Here is a 23,238-nt window from a genome sequence, read left to right on the forward strand (position 1 = left end):
ATGATGCCATACTTGTGAGTTTATGACCAAAATAGTCATAGAAACCTTTATATATTGAGGAAAAACAAGCTGCACATAGGACTGAAACTGCCAGGAAGGCAGCTTCCAGTATAGCATCACAAAGCATGATGCCATACTTGTGAGTTTATGACCAAAATAGTCATAGAAACCTTTATATAGAGGAAAAACAAGCTGCACATAGGACTGAAACTGCCAAGAAGGCAGCTTCCAGTATAGCATCACAAAGCATGATGCCATACAGTACTTCTGGTTTTATGATCAAAATGTTCATAAAAACCTTTGGATTCTAAGAAAATACAAGCTGGACATAGGACACTGAAAATAGTTTGTATGGCTGGGTGTTCTCTATTAGGAGATCAAGGAAAACGCAGCTGGATCGGGTACCGACATCAGTAAGCACATAACTGTTAATACCAAGTTGTACGGTGCCATACACCAAAGCATCAGACAGTCTGCCGCCATACTAATGGAATTAGTGATGCTGATAATAGATTACACCCAAAAATACAAGCTATTTGCATTTTAGGGGAACGCAGATTCCAGGACTGAAACTGCCAGGGAGGCAGCTTCCAGCATAGCATCACAAAGCATGATTCCATACTTGTGATTTTATGACCAAAATAGTCATAGAAACCTTTATATATTGAGGAAAAACAAGCTGCACATAGGACTGAAACTGCCAGGAAGGCAGCTTCCAGTATAGCATCACAAAGCATGATGCCATACAGTACTTCTGGTTTTATGATCAAAATGTTCATAAAAACCTTTGGATTCTAAGAAAAGACAAGCTGGACATAGGACACTGAAAATAGTTTGTATGGCTGGGTGTTCTCTATTAGGAGATCAAGGAAAACGCAGCTGGATCGGGTACCGACATCAATAAGCACATAACTGTTAATACCAAGTTGTACGGTGCCATACACCAAAGCATCAGACAGTCTGCCGCCATACTAATGGAATTAGTGATGCTGATAATAGATTACACCCAAAAATACAAGCTATTTGCATTTTAGGGGAACGCAGATTCCAGGACTGAAACTGCCAGGGAGGCAGCTTCCAGCATAGCATCACAAAGCATGATTCCATACTTGTGATTTCATGACCAAAATAGTCATAGAAACCTTTATATATTGAGGAAAAACAAGCTGCACATAGGACTGAAACTTCCAGTATAGCATCACAAAGCATGATGCCATACTTGTGAGTTTATGACCAAAATAGTCATAGAAACCTTTATATATTGAGGAAAAACAAGCTGCACATAGGACTGAAACTGCCAGGAAGGCAGCTTCCAGTATAGCATCACAAAGCATGATGCCATACTTGTGAGTTTATGACCAAAATAGTCATAGAAACCTTTATATATTGAGGAAAAACAAGCTGCACATAGGACTGAAACTGCCAGGAAGGCAGCTTCCAGTATAGCATCACAAAGCATGATGCCATACTTGTGAGTTTATGACCAAAATAGTCATAGAAACCTTTATATATTGAGGAAAAACAAGCTGCACATAGGACTGAAACTGCCAGGAAGGCAGCTTCCAGTATAGCATCACAAAGCATGATGCCATACTTGTGAGTTTATGACCAAAATAGTCATAGAAACCTTTATATATTGAGGAAAAACAAGCTGCACATAGGACTGAAACTGCCAGGAAGGCAGCTTCCAGTATAGCATCACAAAGCATGATGCCATACAGTACTTCTGGTTTTATGATCAAAATGTTCATAAAAACCTTTGGATTCTAAGAAAAGACAAGCTGGACATAGGACACTGAAAATAGTTTGTATGGCTGGGTGTTCTCTATTAGGAGATCAAGGAAAACGCAGCTGGATCGGGTACCGACATCAGTAAGCACATAAAACTGTTAATACCAAGTTGTACGGTGCCATACACCAAAGCATCAGACAGTCTGCCGCCATACTAATGGAATTAGTGATGCTGATAATAGATTACACCCAAAAATACAAGCTATTTGCATTTTAGGGGAACGCAGATTCCAGGACTGAAACTGCCAGGGAGGCAGCTTCCAGCATAGCATCACAAAGCATGATTCCATACTTGTGATTTCATGACCAAAATAGTCATAGAAACCTTTATATATTGAGGAAAAACAAGCTGCACATAGGACTGAAACTGCCAGGAAGGCAGCTTCCAGTATAGCATCACAAAGCATGATGCCATACTTGTGAGTTTATGACCAAAATAGTCATAGAAACCTTTATATATTGAGGAAAAACAAGCTGCACATAGGACTGAAACTGCCAGGAAGGCAGCTTCCAGTATAGCATCACAAAGCATGATGCCATACTTGTGAGTTTATGACCAAAATAGTCATAGAAACCTTTATATATTGAGGAAAAACAAGCTGCACATAGGACTGAAACTGCCAGGAAGGCAGCTTCCAGTATAGCATCACAAAGCATGATGCCATACTTGTGAGTTTATGACCAAAATAGTCATAGAAACCTTTATATATTGAGGAAAAACAAGCTGCACATAGGACTGAAACTGCCAGGAAGGCAGCTTCCAGTATAGCATCACAAAGCATGATGCCATACTTGTGAGTTTATGACCAAAATAGTCATAGAAACCTTTATATAGAGGAAAAACAAGCTGCACATAGGACTGAAACTGCCAAGAAGGCAGCTTCCAGTATAGCATCACAAAGCATGATGCCATACAGTACTTCTGGTTTTATGATCAAAATGTTCATAAAAACCTTTGGATTCTAAGAAAATACAAGCTGGACATAGGACACTGAAAATAGTTTGTATGGCTGGGTGTTCTCTATTAGGAGATCAAGGAAAACGCAGCTGGATCGGGTACCGACATCAGTAAGCACATAACTGTTAATACCAAGTTGTACGGTGCCATACACCAAAGCATCAGACAGTCTGCCGCCATACTAATGGAATTAGTGATGCTGATAATAGATTACACCCAAAAATACAAGCTATTTGCATTTTAGGGGAACGCAGATTCCAGGACTGAAACTGCCAGGGAGGCAGCTTCCAGCATAGCATCACAAAGCATGATTCCATACTTGTGATTTTATGACCAAAATAGTCATAGAAACCTTTATATATTGAGGAAAAACAAGCTGCACATAGGACTGAAACTGCCAGGAAGGCAGCTTCCAGTATAGCATCACAAAGCATGATGCCATACAGTACTTCTGGTTTTATGATCAAAATGTTCATAAAAACCTTTGGATTCTAAGAAAAGACAAGCTGGACATAGGACACTGAAAATAGTTTGTATGGCTGGGTGTTCTCTATTAGGAGATCAAGGAAAACGCAGCTGGATCGGGTACCGACATCAATAAGCACATAACTGTTAATACCAAGTTGTACGGTGCCATACACCAAAGCATCAGACAGTCTGCCGCCATACTAATGGAATTAGTGATGCTGATAATAGATTACACCCAAAAATACAAGCTATTTGCATTTTAGGGGAACGCAGATTCCAGGACTGAAACTGCCAGGGAGGCAGCTTCCAGCATAGCATCACAAAGCATGATTCCATACTTGTGATTTCATGACCAAAATAGTCATAGAAACCTTTATATATTGAGGAAAAACAAGCTGCACATAGGACTGAAACTGCCAGGAAGGCAGCTTCCAGTATAGCATCACAAAGCATGATGCCATACAGTACTTCTGGTTTTATGATCAAAATGTTCATAAAAACCTTTGGATTCTAAGAAAAGACAAGCTGGACATAGGACACTGAAAATAGTTTGTATGGCTGGGTGTTCTCTATTAGGAGATCAAGGAAAACGCAGCTGGATCGGGTACCGACATCAGTAAGCACATAACTGTTAATACCAAGTTGTACGGTGCCATACACCAAAGCATCAGACAGTCTGCCGCCATACTAATGGAATTAGTGATGCTGATAATAGATTACACCCAAAAATACAAGCTATTTGCATTTTAGGGGAACGCAGATTCCAGGACTGAAACTGCCAGGGAGGCAGCTTCCAGCATAGCATCACAAAGCATGATTCCATACTTGTGATTTCATGACCAAAATAGTCATAGAAACCTTTATATATTGAGGAAAAACAAGCTGCACATAGGACTGAAACTTCCAGTATAGCATCACAAAGCATGATGCCATACTTGTGAGTTTATGACCAAAATAGTCATAGAAACCTTTATATATTGAGGAAAAACAAGCTGCACATAGGACTGAAACTGCCAGGAAGGCAGCTTCCAGTATAGCATCACAAAGCATGATGCCATACTTGTGAGTTTATGACCAAAATAGTCATAGAAACCTTTATATATTGAGGAAAAACAAGCTGCACATAGGACTGAAACTGCCAGGAAGGCAGCTTCCAGTATAGCATCACAAAGCATGATGCCATACTTGTGAGTTTATGACCAAAATAGTCATAGAAACCTTTATATATTGAGGAAAAACAAGCTGCACATAGGACTGAAACTGCCAGGAAGGCAGCTTCCAGTATAGCATCACAAAGCATGATGCCATACTTGTGAGTTTATGACCAAAATAGTCATAGAAACCTTTATATATTGAGAAAAAACAAGCTGCACATAGGACTGAAACTGCCAGGAAGGCAGCTTCCAGTATAGCATCACAAAGTATGATGCCATACTTGTGAGTTTATGACCAAAATAGTCATAGAAACCTTTATATAGAGGAAAAACAAGCTGCACATAGGACTGAAACTGCCAGGAAGGCAGCTTCCAGTATAGCATCACAAAGCATGATGCCATACAGTACTTCTGGTTTTATGATCAAAATGTTCATAAAAACCTTTGGATTCTAAGAAAAGACAAGCTGGACATAGGACACTGAAAATAGTTTGTATGGCTGGGTGTTCTCTATTAGGAGATCAAGGAAAACGCAGCTGGATCGGGTACCGACATCAGTAAGCACATAACTGTTAATACCAAGTTGTACGGTGCCATACACCAAAGCATCAGACAGTCTGCCGCCATACTAATGGAATTAGTGATGCTGATAATAGATTACACCCAAAAATACAAGCTATTTGCATTTTAGGGGAACGCAGATTCCAGGACTGAAACTGCCAGGGAGGCAGCTTCCAGCATAGCATCACAAAGCATGATTCCATACTTGTGATTTTATGACCAAAATAGTCATAGAAACCTTTATATATTGAGGAAAAACAAGCTGCACATAGGACTGAAACTGCCAGTATAGCATCACAAAGCATGATGCCATACTTGTGAGTTTATGACCAAAATAGTCATAGAAACCTTTATATATTGAGGAAAAACAAGCTGCACATAGGACTGAAACTGCCAGGAAGGCAGCTTCCAGTATAGCATCACAAAGCATGATGCCATACTTGTGAGTTTATGACCAAAATAGTCATAGAAACCTTTATATATTGAGGAAAAACAAGCTGCACATAGGACTGAAACTGCCAGGAAGGCAGCTTCCAGTATAGCATCACAAAGCATGATGCCATACTTGTGAGTTTATGACCAAAATAGTCATAGAAACCTTTATATATTGAGGAAAAACAAGCTGCACATAGGACTGAAACTGCCAGGAAGGCAGCTTCCAGTATAGCATCACAAAGCATGATGCCATACTTGTGAGTTTATGACCAAAATAGTCATAGAAACCTTTATATAGAGGAAAAACAAGCTGCACATAGGACTGAAACTGCCAGGAAGGCAGCTTCCAGTATAGCATCACAAAGCATGATGCCATACAGTACTTCTGGTTTTATGATCAAAATGTTCATAAAAACCTTTGGATTCTAAGAAAATACAAGCTGGACATAGGACACTGAAAATAGTTTGTATGGCTGGGTGTTCTCTATTAGGAGATCAAGGAAAACGCAGCTGGATCGGGTACCGACATCAGTAAGCACATAACTGTTAATACCAAGTTGTACGGTGCCATACACCAAAGCATCAGACAGTCTGCCGCCATACTAATGGAATTAGTGATGCTGATAATAGATTACACCCAAAAATACAAGCTATTTGCATTTTAGGGGAACGCAGATTCCAGGACTGAAACTGCCAGGGAGGCAGCTTCCAGCATAGCATCACAAAGCATGATTCCATACTTGTGATTTTATGACCAAAATAGTCATAGAAACCTTTATATATTGAGGAAAAACAAGCTGCACATAGGACTGAAACTGCCAGGAAGGCAGCTTCCAGTATAGCATCAAAGCATGATGCCATACAGTACTTCTGGTTTTATGATCAAAATGTTCATAAAAACCTTTGGATTCTAAGAAAAGACAAGCTGGACATAGGACACTGAAAATAGTTTGTATGGCTGGGTGTTCTCTATTAGGAGATCAAGGAAAACGCAGCTGGATCGGGTACCGACATCAATAAGCACATAACTGTTAATACCAAGTTGTACGGTGCCATACACCAAAGCATCAGACAGTCTGCCGCCATACTAATGGAATTAGTGATGCTGATAATAGATTACACCCAAAAATACAAGCTATTTGCATTTTAGGGGAACGCAGATTCCAGGACTGAAACTGCCAGGGAGGCAGCTTCCAGCATAGCATCACAAAGCATGATGCCATACTTGTGAGTTTATGACCAAAATAGTCATAGAAACCTTTATATATTGAGGAAAAACAAGCTGCACATAGGACTGAAACTGCCAGGAAGGCAGCTTTCAGTATAGCATCACAAAGCATGATGCCATACTTGTGAGTTTATGACCAAAATAGTCATAGAAACCTTTATATATTGAGGAAAAACAAGCTGCACATAGGACTGAAACTGCCAGGAAGACAGCTGCCAGTATAGCATCACAAAGCATGATGCCATACAGTTCTTCTGGTTTTATGATCAAAATGTTCATAAAAACCTTTGGATTCTAAGAAAAGACAAGCTGGACATAGGACACTGAAAATAGTTTGTATGGCTGGGTGTTCTCTATTAGGAGATCAAGGAAAACGCAGCTGGATCGGGTACCGACATCAGTAAGCACATAACTGTTAATACCAAGTTGTACGGTGCCATACACCAAAGCATCAGACAGTCTGCCGCCATACTAATGGAATTAGTGATGCTGATAATAGATTACACCCAAAAATACAAGCTATTTGCATTTTAGGGGAACGCAGATTCCAGGACTGAAACTGCCAGGGAGGCAGCTTCCAGCATAGCATCACAAAGCATGATTCCATACTTGTGAGTTTATGACCAAAATAGTCATAGAAACCTTTATATATTGAGGAAAAACAAGCTGCACATAGGACTGAAACTGCCAGGAAGGCAGCTTCCAGTATAGCATCACAAAGCATGATGCCATACTTGTGAGTTTATGACCAAAATAGTCATAGAAACCTTTATATATTGAGGAAAAACAAGCTGCACATAGGACTGAAACTGCCAGGAAGGCAGCTTCCAGTATAGCATCACAAAGCATGATGCCATACTTGTGAGTTTATGACCAAAATAGTCATAGAAACCTTTATATAGAGGAAAAACAAGCTGCACATAGGACTGAAACTGCCAGGAAGGCAGCTTCCAGTATAGCATCACAAAGCATGATGCCATACAGTACTTCTGGTTTTATGATCAAAATGTTCATAAAAACCTTTGGATTCTAAGAAAAGACAAGCTGGACATAGGACACTGAAAATAGTTTGTATGGCTGGGTGTTCTCTATTAGGAGATCAAGGAAAACGCAGCTGGATCGGGTACCGACATCAGTAAGCACATAACTGTTAATACCAAGTTGTACGGTGCCATACACCAAAGCATCAGACAGTCTGCCGCCATACTAATGGAATTAGTGATGCTGATAATAGATTACACCCAAAAATACAAGCTATTTGCATTTTAGGGGAACGCAGATTCCAGGACTGAAACTGCCAGGGAGGCAGCTTCCAGCATAGCATCACAAAGCATGATTCCATACTTGTGATTTCATGACCAAAATAGTCATAGAAACCTTTATATATTGAGGAAAAACAAGCTGCACATAGGACTGAAACTTCCAGTATAGCATCACAAAGCATGATGCCATACTTGTGAGTTTATGACCAAAATAGTCATAGAAACCTTTATATATTGAGGAAAAACAAGCTGCACATAGGACTGAAACTGCCAGGAAGGCAGCTTCCAGTATAGCATCACAAAGCATGATGCCATACTTGTGAGTTTATGACCAAAATAGTCATAGAAACCTTTATATATTGAGGAAAAACAAGCTGCACATAGGACTGAAACTGCCAGGAAGGCAGCTTCCAGTATAGCATCACAAAGCATGATGCCATACTTGTGAGTTTATGACCAAAATAGTCATAGAAACCTTTATATATTGAGGAAAAACAAGCTGCACATAGGACTGAAACTGCCAGGAAGGCAGCTTCCAGTATAGCATCACAAAGCATGATGCCATACAGTACTTCTGGTTTTATGATCAAAATGTTCATAAAAACCTTTGGATTCTAAGAAAATACAAGCTGGACATAGGACACTGAAAATAGTTTGTATGGCTGGGTGTTCTCTATTAGGAGATCAAGGAAAACGCAGCTGGATCGGGTACCGACATCAGTAAGCACATAACTGTTAATACCAAGTTGTACGGTGCCATACACCAAAGCATCAGACAGTCTGCCGCCATACTAATGGAATTAGTGATGCTGATAATAGATTACACCCAAAAATACAAGCTATTTGCATTTTAGGGGAACGCAGATTCCAGGACTGAAACTGCCAGGGAGGCAGCTTCCAGCATAGCATCACAAAGCATGATGCCATACTTGTGAGTTTATGACCAAAATAGTCATAGAAACCTTTATATATTGAGGAAAAACAAGCTGCACATAGGACTGAAACTGCCAGGAAGGCAGCTTCCAGTATAGCATCACAAAGCATGATGCCATACTTGTGAGTTTATGACCAAAATAGTCATAGAAACCTTTATATATTGAGGAAAAACAAGCTGCACATAGGACTGAAACTGCCAGGAAGACAGCTGCCAGTATAGCATCACAAAGCATGATGCCATACAGTTCTTCTGGTTTTATGATCAAAATGTTCATAAAAACCTTTGGATTCTAAGAAAAGACAAGCTGGACATAGGACACTGAAAATAGTTTGTATGGCTGGGTGTTCTCTATTAGGAGATCAAGGAAAACGCAGCTGGATCGGGTACCGACATCAGTAAGCACATAACTGTTAATACCAAGTTGTACGGTGCCATACACCAAAGCATCAGACAGTCTGCCGCCATACTAATGGAATTAGTGATGCTGATAATAGATTACACCCAAAAATACAAGCTATTTGCATTTTAGGGGAACGCAGATTCCAGGACTGAAACTGCCAGGGAGGCAGCTTTCAGTATAGCATCACAAAGCATGATGCCATACTTGTGAGTTTATGACCAAAATAGTCATAGAAACCTTTATATATTGAGGAAAAACAAGCTGCACATAGGACTGAAACTGCCAGGAAGGCAGCTTCCAGTATAGCATCACAAAGCATGATGCCATACTTGTGAGTTTATGACCAAAATAGTCATAGAAACCTTTATATATTGAGGAAAAACAAGCTGCACATAGGACTGAAACTGCCAGGAAGACAGCTGCCAGTATAGCATCACAAAGCATGATGCCATACAGTTCTTCTGGTTTTATGATCAAAATGTTCATAAAAACCTTTGGATTCTAAGAAAAGACAAGCTGGACATAGGACACTGAAAATAGTTTGTATGGCTGGGTGTTCTCTATTAGGAGATCAAGGAAAACGCAGCTGGATCGGGTACCGACATCAGTAAGCACATAACTGTTAATACCAAGTTGTACGGTGCCATACACCAAAGCATCAGACAGTCTGCCGCCATACTAATGGAATTAGTGATGCTGATAATAGATTACACCCAAAAATACAAGCTATTTGCATTTTAGGGGAACGCAGATTCCAGGACTGAAACTGCCAGGGAGGCAGCTTCCAGCATAGCATCACAAAGCATGATTCCATACTTGTGATTTCATGACCAAAATAGTCATAGAAACCTTTATATATTGAGGAAAAACAAGCTGCACATAGGACTGAAACTTCCAGGAAGGCAGCTTCCAGTATAGCATCACAAAGCATGATGCCATACTTGTGAGTTTATGACCAAAATAGTCATAGAAACCTTTATATATTGAGGAAAAACAAGCTGCACATAGGACTGAAACTTCCAGGAAGGCAGCTTCCAGTATAGCATCACAAAGCATGATGCCATACTTGTGAGTTTATGACCAAAATAGTCATAGAAACCTTTATATATTGAGGAAAAACAAGCTGCACATAGGACTGAAACTGCCAGGAAGGCAGCTTCCAGTATAGCATCACAAAGCATGATGCCATACTTGTGAGTTTATGACCAAAATAGTCATAGAAACCTTTATATATTGAGGAAAAACAAGCTGCACATAGGACTGAAACTGCCAGGAAGGCAGCTTCCAGTATAGCATCACAAAGCATGATGCCATACTTGTGAGTTTATGACCAAAATAGTCATAGAAACCTTTATATATTGAGGAAAAACAAGCTGCACATAGGACTGAAACTGCCAGGAAGGCAGCTTCCAGTATAGCATCACAAAGCATGATGCCATACTTGTGAGTTTATGACCAAAATAGTCATAGAAACCTTTATATAGAGGAAAAACAAGCTGCACATAGGACTGAAACTGCCAGGAAGGCAGCTTCCAGTATAGCATCACAAAGCATGATGCCATACAGTACTTCTGGTTTTATGATCAAAATGTTCATAAAAACCTTTGGATTCTAAGAAAATACAAGCTGGACATAGGACACTGAAAATAGTTTGTATGGCTGGGTGTTCTCTATTAGGAGATCAAGGAAAACGCAGCTGGATCGGGTACCGACATCAGTAAGCACATAACTGTTAATACCAAGTTGTACGGTGCCATACACCAAAGCATCAGACAGTCTGCCGCCATACTAATGGAATTAGTGATGCTGATAATAGATTACACCCAAAAATACAAGCTATTTGCATTTTAGGGGAACGCAGATTCCAGGACTGAAACTGCCAGGGAGGCAGCTTCCAGCATAGCATCACAAAGCATGATTCCATACTTGTGATTTTATGACCAAAATAGTCATAGAAACCTTTATATATTGAGGAAAAACAAGCTGCACATAGGACTGAAACTGCCAGGAAGGCAGCTTCCAGTATAGCATCACAAAGCATGATGCCATACAGTACTTCTGGTTTTATGATCAAAATGTTCATAAAAACCTTTGGATTCTAAGAAAAGACAAGCTGGACATAGGACACTGAAAATAGTTTGTATGGCTGGGTGTTCTCTATTAGGAGATCAAGGAAAACGCAGCTGGATCGGGTACCGACATCAATAAGCACATAACTGTTAATACCAAGTTGTATGGTGCCATACACCAAAGCATCAGACAGTCTGCCGCCATACTAATGGAATTAGTGATGCTGATAATAGATTACACCCAAAAATACAAGCTATTTGCATTTTAGGGGAACGCAGATTCCAGGACTGAAACTGCCAGGGAGGCAGCTTCCAGCATAGCATCACAAAGCATGATTCCATACTTGTGATTTCATGACCAAAATAGTCATAGAAACCTTTATATATTGAGGAAAAACAAGCTGCACATAGGACTGAAACTGCCAGGAAGGCAGCTTCCAGTATAGCATCACAAAGCATGATGCCATACAGTACTTCTGGTTTTATGATCAAAATGTTCATAAAAACCTTTGGATTCTAAGAAAATACAAGCTGGACATAGGACACTGAAAATAGTTTGTATGGCTGGGTGTTCTCTATTAGGAGATCAAGGAAAACGCAGCTGGATCGGGTACCGACATCAGTAAGCACATAACTGTTAATACCAAGTTGTACGGTGCCATACACCAAAGCATCAGACAGTCTGCCGCCATACTAATGGAATTAGTGATGCTGATAATAGATTACACCCAAAAATACAAGCTATTTGCATTTTAGGGGAACGCAGATTCCAGGACTGAAACTGCCAGGGAGGCAGCTTCCAGCATAGCATCACAAAGCATGATTCCATACTTGTGAGTTTATGACCAAAATAGTCATAGAAACCTTTATATAGAGGAAAAACAAGCTGCACATAGGACTGAAACTGCCAGGAAGGCAGCTTCCAGTATAGCATCACAAAGCATGATGCCATACAGTACTTCTGGTTTTATGATCAAAATGTTCATAAAAACCTTTGGATTCTAAGAAAATACAAGCTGGACATCCAACATGAAAAGCTAGTTATGTGAATTTTATACAGGATATATTTACCTGTACATTGAAATCCATTAACGTCTTCTCCAATAGTCTACAGCACTGTATCCTGATGCCTGCTTGCAGTGTCCACCACTAAGCCATCCATAGTATTCCCTGTTTGAAGACATTGGATTCTTCTTGTAACATTTCCAATGGATGAAGGCAACAGTTTTTCTTCAGGTACCCATAAATCCAATATTCAATAGATTAGCTGCCCTAGTAAGAAGGGGGGAAAAGTCAGGTAAGTAAAGTTTGTAATCAAAATAAAAATGACCAATTTTAAATGCACAACACCCTACACCGCATAATGCAATAAACCATAAAGAACTTTATCTACTTAAAACCTGGTCCTTATTTTTTTCCATAAACTTTTTTCGAACAATGATGGAGAATGATATAGATCCATTTCTCTATCTATCTTCACCTCTCTCTAAATATCCATCTAAAATGCGTAATTCTAAACCAAATAATCACACAAAAAAGTTACTTTTCTTCCCAGCAAACAGATTTACAAGAAATTCGGTAGAATGATAGATGTCAAAGTTACTTTCATATTTAAATTGTGATACACAGTGTTCATACTACAGGGTTGTCAACATGCCAAATTTTAACATGTATGCTTTTTTAAAAACATTTATTTGGACAGTAGTAAAATACAAAGAATCGGGTCACGTACCACAAGCGGCGGCTCACAGAATTGCCGCAAGTAGATAGCATAGGAATGTTCAGCACCCAACAACTTTCAGAACGGTTACACTCACTCGGCTCCACGATCACGCTCAGCGCCCCCAGTCATTTCACAAAATGTCAAGCAGGGAACCCTCTTGGGATGAAATTCACAGGTTTAGAGCATGTTACACTTGATATTAGAGGAGGGAACAGAAAATGTATTAAGTAGTGTTCATTCTAGCACCCGCCATCTTTGAAATCCCATGCAGTTCCTCTTCCCTGCTTAGGGTGTCGCTGTCTGCTGTGGTATTTCTAGCATAGGTCTGGTTTGCATATCAGTGCTGATATACAGACCACACTGTTCTAGAAGCACTACATCAGACTGACTCCCCAGGCAGGGAAGAGGAACTGCATGGGTTTTCAAAGATGGCGGGTGCTAGAATGAACACTAATAAGAAAAAAGTCATAGTGGATTTATATGCTAGATACCCTATGTCCGACCGGATTGAACGAAGGGACGGAAATTACCCCATTTTTGAAATAATCAAATGGACCTTCTCTTTTTTTCATGTTATCTTTTTTCTGTGTTTTTATAGAAACCTTGTTTAAAATCTTGTTCAAAGAATTATAATGGGAGTTCATCTTTTCTGTTATTTTTAAGCTTTGTTACGTTATATATTTTTAAGTCAATTAATGACTCGCTGGTATATGTTTTTATTTTATTCGGAATATTACATATTTCTTTTTTAAACAATATTTTTTGATGTTTGTTGATATTTTTATGATATCCTAAATTTCATAGAAATGTGTAATTGTGGGTTGCCAGGGGATACCACAGTGGCCGCACAGACGGTAATGTTATGTTGAAATCAAGCACAGGGTGGATAATGACCATTTCAATACGATGCACCTGTATGAGTTGTATGTAAGGGGAGCTCGTCTGACGCTAGGCCAGCTCTCTGACGAAGTCCTCCGTGACAAAACACGTAGGGACGTGGCCTAGCGTCAGCGTGATCGTGGAGCTGAGTGAGTGAGTGTAACCACTCTGAAAGTTGTTAGGTGCTGAGCACCATTCCTATGCTATCTACATGCAGCAAATCTGTGCACCCCGCCGCTTCTTTGTATTGTACCACTGTCTAAATAAATGTTTTTAAAAAAGTGGAAACGAGCACTATTCGAGCGCCCACATGGTCTTTCTAGATTTCAAATACCTGCTTGGATTCAGGAGAACCCTTGGGTTCAAAAAGGTGGAGCTGCCAGCTTGTCATAAAGCGAAGTGCCTTATTTGATTCCGCCAGTAAAACTGGGACTATATACCACCAGAACTGGTACCCTTTAACCAAACTAAGACTCATTACCATTTATGCACTAAGCTTCAAAAGTGACAAAGTGGAGAGTGATAAAAAGTCAGCCAATGAGCTCCTACCTGCCATGTCACAGGCTGGGTTTGAAAAATGTCAAATTAAGAGCTGATTGGTTGGTTGTTTATCACTCTCCATTTTATCACTTTTGAAGCTTAGTGCATCTGGCCCATTGTCTCCAAAAAACTGCCATTTGTAGGCAGCGAGTGAAACTATCATTTTATCACAGAGGCAGCTAGCCTTTAAAACTTTTGATTCAAGCGGGCTTACGTGTATCTATGTATGATACACTAATCATCAGCATTCACCTTTCCTAGTTTTAGGGTGACCACATTGTTTAAATATAAATTGCAGGGGCTCTGCACTCACTAAATAAACTAATAAGTGGAGATTTAGTTCATGAATTGATCAATGCATTTAAGTCTGCAGCTTCCTCCATGGGACCCCTCTTTTCTGCAGGCCCTACACTATTGTGCAAAATAATCACCATAATATACATAACAAATAATTACCATAGCCAACAGTACTGGTTTTGCCTATCACTTTTGAACACAATTTGTTTGGTGGTGGAGACCCAACGCAAGGCACCCTTACAAACATATAGAGGAACACAGTTTGGGAACCACCACTGTAAGGAAAAAACTAGTATTCTGCACAAAGCAACCTTTTACATATGGGACCGTTCGATATGCAAAACCAAGAATAGCCTGTAACCTGCTCAAATACTGCATATATTTAAAAAAAAATATTTACTTATTTATTCTTAACATGTCATATTGAGAAAAATTTACTAAGATTGGCATTCTTATTCATATGGGATGTTGCTATGGGCAATCAATCAGAATCTACTTATTTAGCAACTTCTAGAACAGGGCTGGGCAACACCGGCCCTCCAGATGTTAATGAACTACACATCCCAGGATGCTTTGCATTAGTTTTGCTATGTGGCTATGCTGAAACTGATACAGGGCATGCTGGGATGTATAGTTCATCAACATCTGGAGGTGTTGCCCAGCCCTGTTCTAGAAGATAATAGATAGTATCTGATTGCTTGCCTATAGCAACAGCTTATGTAAAATAGAACTGTAAATTGCCCCATTAGGTAAACCAATGAAGTAGTACCAGAGATGTATTGAGGGGTATTCAATGCTCTTATAGCGAGAAATGCCAATAACTCAGGCATTTATTCAACTCACTTCCCTTCACTCGCAGTGTCCACCTAACCTCATGGAACAGGCTAGGTGGACACGACGAGTGTTCCCATGAAACCGATGGGGAAAGGTACAAAATTCGACAAACAGCAATGCTCTCCGCAGAAGCCGCTAGTCTAAGGGGTTCCTTACCATCCTCTCATGGCAAGGATTTGGCCCTTACATTGAATACGGCGAGGGGGTTTGACAATGATGGCTTGTTTTTGGCCAGTAAAGCCATCCTCGCCGTAGAAACCCCCTCACCAGCCGCATTGAATTCATTGTAGGAATGAAATTGAACTACACAATTGTTTAAATAGGGTGTGGATCAGCTCACAATATCTAGACAGACACCAAAAGGTTGATGAAAAAAGACAGACAGGTTTAATTTTTTCTTTTTCACCTAAGCATGGGAATCGTCAAATCCTCTACAGCCTCACTATCATTCGGGCCCAATCAGAGTTCACGTGGATGTTTAAGGGCAATTCCAACAAAAAAAATGGACATGGGTCATGAAAATTTCCCAGTGCATCAGTCAGTCTATAGTATTTAAAAAAAAATTTGGTTGGTAACTGTCACATGACATGTCTTTTTTCAGTAATGGTTATCATCAGGCAGACAGTGATTGTGACCACTGATTATCTATTGCAGTTTTCTGAAAACAAGGGCAGGAAACTTGGATTATTGTAGTATATAAACACAAGTTGAGGACATTGTCAGAAGCTATATGTTGATAATCAGTGGTTTTATGCTAGTAAAAGTTTACATGTGGCACATATTTGGTGTTACCTTTTTTGGGTATTTTTTTTCATATTTTGGTTAAAAATATGAGTAAATGCATGATATCTACCAGATCTCTAATGGTTTATAAGAGGATTAAAAATTCCTTTGCTGTTGTTCACAACATATTTACTTTGGCAGTTCTGTACTGTCATTTTATGTACATTATAAATTGGTAGCAATCCAGATGTTTACCACAAACATTGTATCTGGAGAGATACATCCATTACTTTGGAATTGCCCTTAACCGTTACAAATTGGAGTCCATGTGGATTATAAAGTATTATGGGGCAGATGTATTAAGCCTGGAGAAGAGATAAAGTGGAAATAAAGTTAAGGGCAATAAAGCTTTATCTCATTTCACTTTAGCTCTTATCCAGGCTTAATACATTTGCCCCAGTATTTGAAATGGTCAGACCTGTGTGTATGAATGAAGAATTGTTTCTGCAATATGTGGATTACTGTCAAATAATTACTAACCAGTAATGCTTTACAATATACAGCTCACAAGAGCTACAGAAACAAAATGTGTGTCTCTAGAAGTACACTTACAATGTTATTTATTTAGTTTCTTATATAGCGCAGCATATTACGTTGCGCTTTACAATTGGAGACAACAGTGATAAAACAAACTGGGTAGATACAAACCGACATGGAGGTAGGAGGGCCCTGCTCACAAGCTTACAATCTATAGATGTAGGTTCATTCTAGCACTCGCCATCTTTGAAAACCCATGCAGTTCCTCTTCCCTGCCTGAGGTGTTGCGGTCTGCTGTAGTGATTTTAGCACAGTGTGGTCTGTATATCAGCACTGATATACAAAGTAAACCTCTGCTAGAAACACCACAGCAGACAACGACACCCCAGGCAGGGAAAAGGAACTGCATGGGTTTTCAAAGATAGTGGGTGCTAGAATAAACACTAGTTATATGTACAATTATTCCCATTTCACCACACATTTCTCACATCACTCCCTCTCACCTTGGACCTGGGTAATTGCTGGGTAGGCGACGTATGGACCCGGGTTGAGGTGCAGTGTGAAATGGGGAACATTTTGGGAAAACATATGTCGACCTTTTGCTTGTGTTGACCTATAATAGATATCCAATAGTACAATAAGCTGAGAACTGCTTGTTGGATTAGGAGAATAATGAATCATTGCAATCTTCCCATTAAACACTTGAGTGCTATCAAAGTAAAGGTGCCCATACACTAGGTGATAAACATGCGATTGGGGGGGTGATAGATAAAAATGCAAGGTCCTGTGTGCATTGCACCGAAGCCTGAGTTTTAATGGCTGCAGAAGCTATCTGTTGTATCGCATCCAAGCAAGGCATGTGATATATGCAAAAGGACCACATACGATATATCAAATGATCCAACATCTGTGGATCAGCCTTATAGCATAAGGCAATGCGACAATATAATTCGCAATGCGACAATTGATTATATCAAACGTACGTATCAATCATTGCATGCATGGTCAGAGCTTGCTAAAATGCTCTGCAACATTGCTGGCTCTCTGCAGAATGCGCCAGAGATCGCAGGTACTGCTGTCAACCCACTCCTTGTCACGACAAACCCTCCACCACTGCTGAACATACTCAACTATCCAAGGATCAGCTCCTGTAAGGCTTCTGTGCCACTTTGCAGCATCACTTTACTTCAACAGGGGTCACATGAACAGCACCACTATGACCAACACTCCTTAGCAGTGCACCTAACAAGAGACCCTTGGTAGGACAGGATATAGAAAAAAATTAACACTATTAAGGTATTTGTGAGGTGGGCTCTATCTTGAAATCTGCCTTCCAGAATCATCAGTGTCATTTTTTTAATGGAAAGGGGGTCATGTAACATGCCAAACAAGCATTTGATTAAGTTTATTGCTGTAAATTTGAAAAAGCAGTTATGGTAACCGAAGCCATCTTCAGTTACCGGAAACACAAAAAGTATTGTAACTTTTGAACCATAACTGCCATTTCAAATATGCAACAATACACAATTCAGCAGATTGAGGTTTGGCATCCCCTTAACATTTGAAAAAAAAAAACTGACTTCAATTCAAGGTGGCCGATTCAAGATGGCACCCATGTTCAGTACATACCATGGGCGGTATTCAATTTGAATACCGGCGACGTGCAGCCACTGGTCGCTACGTTCCGGAGCCTCGCCGGCTCCGGTATTCAACGAGTCAGGGGCTTGCTGCCCCTGACCGGCGAATATGAGCTCCTGCGGCGAATGCCGCAGGGAGCCTGAGGACGGTGACAGGCAGGGAGATGGAAGTCTCCCTGCCTGCCCCAGAGCGTATTTGGGGGGGAGGTGGGCTCCCCGGGTGCCAGGCAGCACAGGCTGCCCCCCGGGGGTGCCAGCAGGGGACCGGGTATATTCACTACACCCGATGCATATGTAACGATCAGGTGCAGTGAATATATGAATATGTAATGAGCGGCTCGGCTCTGGCGCCCCCTGCTGGCTGGTCAGCGTAAAAAAAGAAATTATAATATTTTTTTTTTTTATTAAATATATATTCATGTGCATAAAAATAGCATGCCCTTCAGAATAAAATTCCTGATTTTTTGAAACAGAAAGGTATACTGCAACTTTTGAATCACCCTGTATATTGGTGGTACTGCGGGTGTCAAAAATAAAAGCACACAAAATGACAGATATCGGTCAGTGACATTACCCAGTACCCGTGCCATACATGCAGTCTTTGAGTAGTCAATGCAATCTTTGAGTAGTCAAAATTGCACAGCATGTAAATGCATGGGGGGGTGTACACACTGGACTATTTGCTATTTATATTAAAATGAGTATATACACACACATATCTCATTAACATAGTCTACTTTGTCGTTAACAATATATCACCAAGTGCGTGACCAGTTTAAGAGGATTGCAACTGCTTTCACCCAGGTGGGAGAACCGTTACATTACACTGATACCCCTTTCACACTACAGCTCTTAAGGTGCCCATACACTAGTAAGATTTATCTTCAGATCTGGCTGGTTGGAACAAAAACATGGCTATGGATGAGTGACAGTTTGTCAGTTTTCCAGCATTTCCAAGCAAATGGTCAACTGTCATTTGCTCTTATCCATAACCATGTTTTTGTTCCAACCAGCCAGATCTGAAGATAAATCTGCGTGTGTATGGCCACCTTTAATCGGTATATTGCCTTTTTTTTTGCCTTTTAATCCGGTTAGAGCTGCAGTGTGAAAGCACCAGTCTGCATTTACCGGTTACAAATAACCGGTACTTGCAAACAAGTAAAAAGCAGAGTCCAACACGGTTCAGAGCCATTTTTATGCAGTGTCAACGGGTCTGTACCGGTATATTTGAATCATGCAGCAGTTAGCACTGAGCTGGTTACCAGCGCAGTGAATATTTGACAATCGGGAGCCAGTCATTACATATGCACATATGTAATGGGCAGCTCCTAGTGACCCATGCACGCCTGCTGCCTACCGCACTGCCTGGATCCTGGGGGGGGACCTGCTGCTTTACCGACAACTGTGGCTGCGGCGGCCCCCGGGTCAACCCCCTGAACCCGCTCTGCCTACTGCATGGTATATTACTGGTTAATTACCATGTACCTTTCACAACGGGTTCAATGTGAAAGGTACAAAAACGGTAATTAACCAGTAATATACAGTTTACAACATGCAGTGTGAATGGGGTTAAACTTGCTCTGACCCGGTTAAAGAAACGTTTAAAACAACCAGGTCAGACCAGATTTGGCAGTGTGAAGGCAGTATGAGCAATGGTAGTGCAGCAACACAACTGAACGTTCATGTCAGTCATGAAGACGCCGGTAGTAACAAAAAAAACATGAATAAAAAAAAATTGTTAATATAGCATAACCATCACAGCGGGGTTTTGGAGCTTAAAGAGAAAAGCATATAATGTGTTCTGCATATATAGCACTCTTCCTGCCTACCGGGATAGTGGCACAGGTACATCTGAACGTAATTGTGACACGGAGCGCAGATACAGTGGCGGCGACCTTTCCTCCAACCAGGCCCGTGTCCATAGCCGCGTGCAGCAAGCCCCGCTCTCACGTACGTCGCCTTATCGTTCAGCTCCGCTGCCGCGTGATTGCTCCAGTCCGCCGATACAGCCAGCTTTGTTTCGCAGGAGAGGGACGAGCACCGCTCCTGTGGCACCGGCAATGGCACCATCACCTCCCCGTCTCCGGGGCAGAGGCTCCCCGGTCTCACGGTTCTCACCGGCACAGTCCAGCGCGCTCCTCCGGCGAAAACAAAAGCCCCCCTGACGCAAAAGCAGGGCCCGGCACCAATCTTGTCGTTGCACAGCTGCTACCTCTCGGATGTTGACTTCTCCGCTACCCGGCAGTAAATGAAATGAAACCTTAAGCACGGCGGCAGCGGCAGCAGAAAGTAGAAATGGCGGCGAAATCTCGCGAGAGGATGACGATGATGATGATGGTAGTCTCGAGGTGCTGATGCCTATCGTTGTTGCTGTGATCGTCTGTCCGGCGATGTAAAGTACTAATAAAGTTCTTTGGGAAAAAAAAACTCTTTCAGAGAGAAATATCGCGGTACTACCGCGACGGTATTTCGGAACCCAGCGAATTGATCGCTGAGGAGGAGATTTGCAGCTACTCTATCGTGCACTATAGTGTATAGAACTATACACACAGACGGCGCCGCCCCTCACAGCTGCGCAGGTCCTTGCTCCTTGCTTCCGCATGTGATTGGCAGCCTTATTGCCTTGGTGATGGCAGGGGGCGGGGTTGGGGTTGGTAACCGGGGAGCTGTTGTTTGTGTGCTAGATGGGACGTAACTGCAGAGTGTTGCTGCGGCCGTGCCCTCCTAGCACTGAGCACAGCCAGGCAGGGACATTACGGTGCTATGGCTGCGGCTCATTACGGCGGGTGAGTCGGGCGTGCTGCTCTAATAAGCGTGTTCCTGTCCCGGGCGCAGCTGCGTCACACCTATGCACTGCACCGTATACAATCACGGCTGGCCCTGTGCAATCATAATAGTTCCTAGAGCAGTGGTAGCCAACCCTAGCCATCGAGAGCTACCAACAGTTCACATTTTCCAGACAACCTAGCTGCTGCACACATTAATCACTGACACATTTTAAAAGTTCCACAGATGGAGCTAATTAGCTCACTTTTGATTCTGTGAGGAGACCTGCAAAACATGCACTGTTGGTAGCTCTCGAGGACTAGGGTTGGCTACCCCAGTCCTAGAGGTACCACGTAGCCCTGCACACAGCAGCGTAGGAGGGTGAGAGGGCCTGCTGCAAGTCCCTGTATGCTAGGGTAGCGTGTAATGTGTTCAGAGCTTATGTAGCAACTTTATTCTGCGCTTCATACCTGACAATGGCTGGGTAATGTGTGTCCACTGTCCAATGGCTGTTCTACACAGAAATTAGTATACAGCACAGAAAGGACATTTCCCATGATGCTACAGAACAGTGTCAGCTACAGTACGTGGTAATGGTAGACAGCAGGCAACACTATATACTGTAAAGCAGTGCACACACGGGGCAATTCGCCTAGACCAGGGGTTCTCAAACTATTTGCTCTGGGACACCGTCAGACAATAAATATTATTCCAGGACCCCAGCAAGTTACCACAGAATGGCCACCACATGTGTGGTTAGTGAAGTGAAGTGACCACTATTGTGACATGGAGGCAATGGGTAATGAGGGGATGGGAAAGGGGGATAGAAGAGGGAAGCAGTGGGTGTTTATTTCATGAGTTATCCCCTGTCCCCCCTCAACAAACACATTAGTCTGATGGCCAGCAACATGGAGTCGTGACCCCATGCTGAGGTGGTCAGGACCCACAGTTTGAGAACTGCTGGCCTAGACTAGTTCACGTTGCCTAGAACGTTATCCACATACATACATACATTACACATACATGTGTAAACTGTGGTCACCTGGCCACAGTCTATGTGACCAGGTGATAGCGACGCCACGCATCGATATTACCTGGCCACATAGACTGTGCAGGCAAGTCAATATCGACTAGATGCTGCACGCTGAGGCAGATGGATGAAGTTGCCTTAACCGACAAAGGTATATCAGTGCATGTTATGTGCACTGATACCGCTACCCCCCCCCCCCCCATGTATGAATGGTCCGGTGTGTCCTAAATGACGTGTTCATATCGGCCGTTATGCAGGGCAAATCCACCTCCTGCAGCTATCGACTTTGTCAGCTGCGGCTTGGTGATGCCCTATCCCAACAATAGGGACAGTACTGTCCTTGTTGCCGGCGTAGATCTCAGGCATTCTCAGAAAATGCAGGCTGGGCAGGCAGAGACAACGCTCAGTATAAATTGATGTGCTGTCAGCAGGAGGGTGCATTGCCAAAGGGAGAGTTTATACTACCCCTGCTTCGGAGGACAAGATGTTATAGCTATAATACATCTGATCCACTGTATTTGACTTTACACACGGACTGAAGCGGCTGAGGATGGCAGCAGTATCTCTGCTGGCTTCATCTTGATTTTGATTAAGCCAGATCGCTTAGTCAAAATTGCCCAGCCTGGGCCCGTGTGTACCTCTTACCGGGTTACCTGTCGGACCCAGGTTATTTGTGCGGTGTGAAAAGGGTAATAGGTTCCACAATGAAAAGCGCTGTTCTACGCTCTGGTAGAAGTCAATGATGTCTCCTAGTAGAAAATTCTTACTAATGATGATATTAAAATAAATTTTGGTACTTGTGTAGTTTCACGGCGCCAGTATGGCGCGTCTGAGTCCCCTTGCGGGGCGGGCTTCGCTCGCCCACGCTGCGGGCTCGATGGCTCGCTACGCTCGCCACGCTATTTAAAATCAACTCCATGCCAACATGGATAGTGGGGGTATGAACTATCCATGTTGGCATGGAGTTAAGTTACTTTTTTAACATAGTTTGTGGCGAGCGTAGAACCCG

At 41.8% G+C, this 23,238-nt stretch overlaps 1 protein-coding gene and 1 long non-coding RNA gene across 15 annotated transcripts in view; one reads left to right on the plus strand and one right to left on the minus strand.

Moving 5' to 3' along the window:
* The window catches only part of LOC146063840 (uncharacterized), a 51,613-nt gene extending 30,280 nt beyond the window's left edge, over positions 1 to 21,333 (minus strand). For 5 of the 10 annotated variants that reach the window (XR_014471697.1, XR_014471694.1, XR_014471696.1 and 2 more), the window contains exons 1-3: positions 20,263 to 21,333; positions 17,300 to 17,409; positions 12,335 to 12,535 (exon numbers count right to left, since the gene is read on the minus strand). This is a non-coding gene — a long non-coding RNA (uncharacterized LOC146063840). Of the gene's footprint in view, positions 1 to 12,334; positions 12,536 to 12,995; positions 13,143 to 17,299; positions 17,410 to 20,262 lie in introns of all 10 variants that reach the window. The other 5 variants (XR_014471692.1, XR_014471690.1, XR_014471691.1 and 2 more) reach the window with 5 other exon arrangements.
* Positions 20,933 to 23,238, plus strand: part of AHI1 (Abelson helper integration site 1) — a 274,949-nt gene continuing 272,643 nt past the window's right edge. For 3 of the 5 annotated variants that reach the window (XM_083176644.1, XM_083176648.1, XM_083176646.1), the window contains exon 1: positions 21,078 to 21,219. The gene's annotated coding sequence lies outside the window, so the exon portion shown is untranslated. Of the gene's footprint in view, positions 21,013 to 21,077; positions 21,220 to 23,238 lie in introns of those variants that run through there. The other 2 variants (XM_083176645.1, XM_083176647.1) reach the window with 2 other exon arrangements.

The sequence above is a fragment of the Crinia signifera genome, chromosome 3 (assembly GCF_055691185.1).
Source record: "Crinia signifera chromosome 3, ASM5569118v1, whole genome shotgun sequence".
Classification (NCBI taxonomy): domain Eukaryota; kingdom Metazoa; phylum Chordata; class Amphibia; order Anura; family Myobatrachidae; genus Crinia; species Crinia signifera.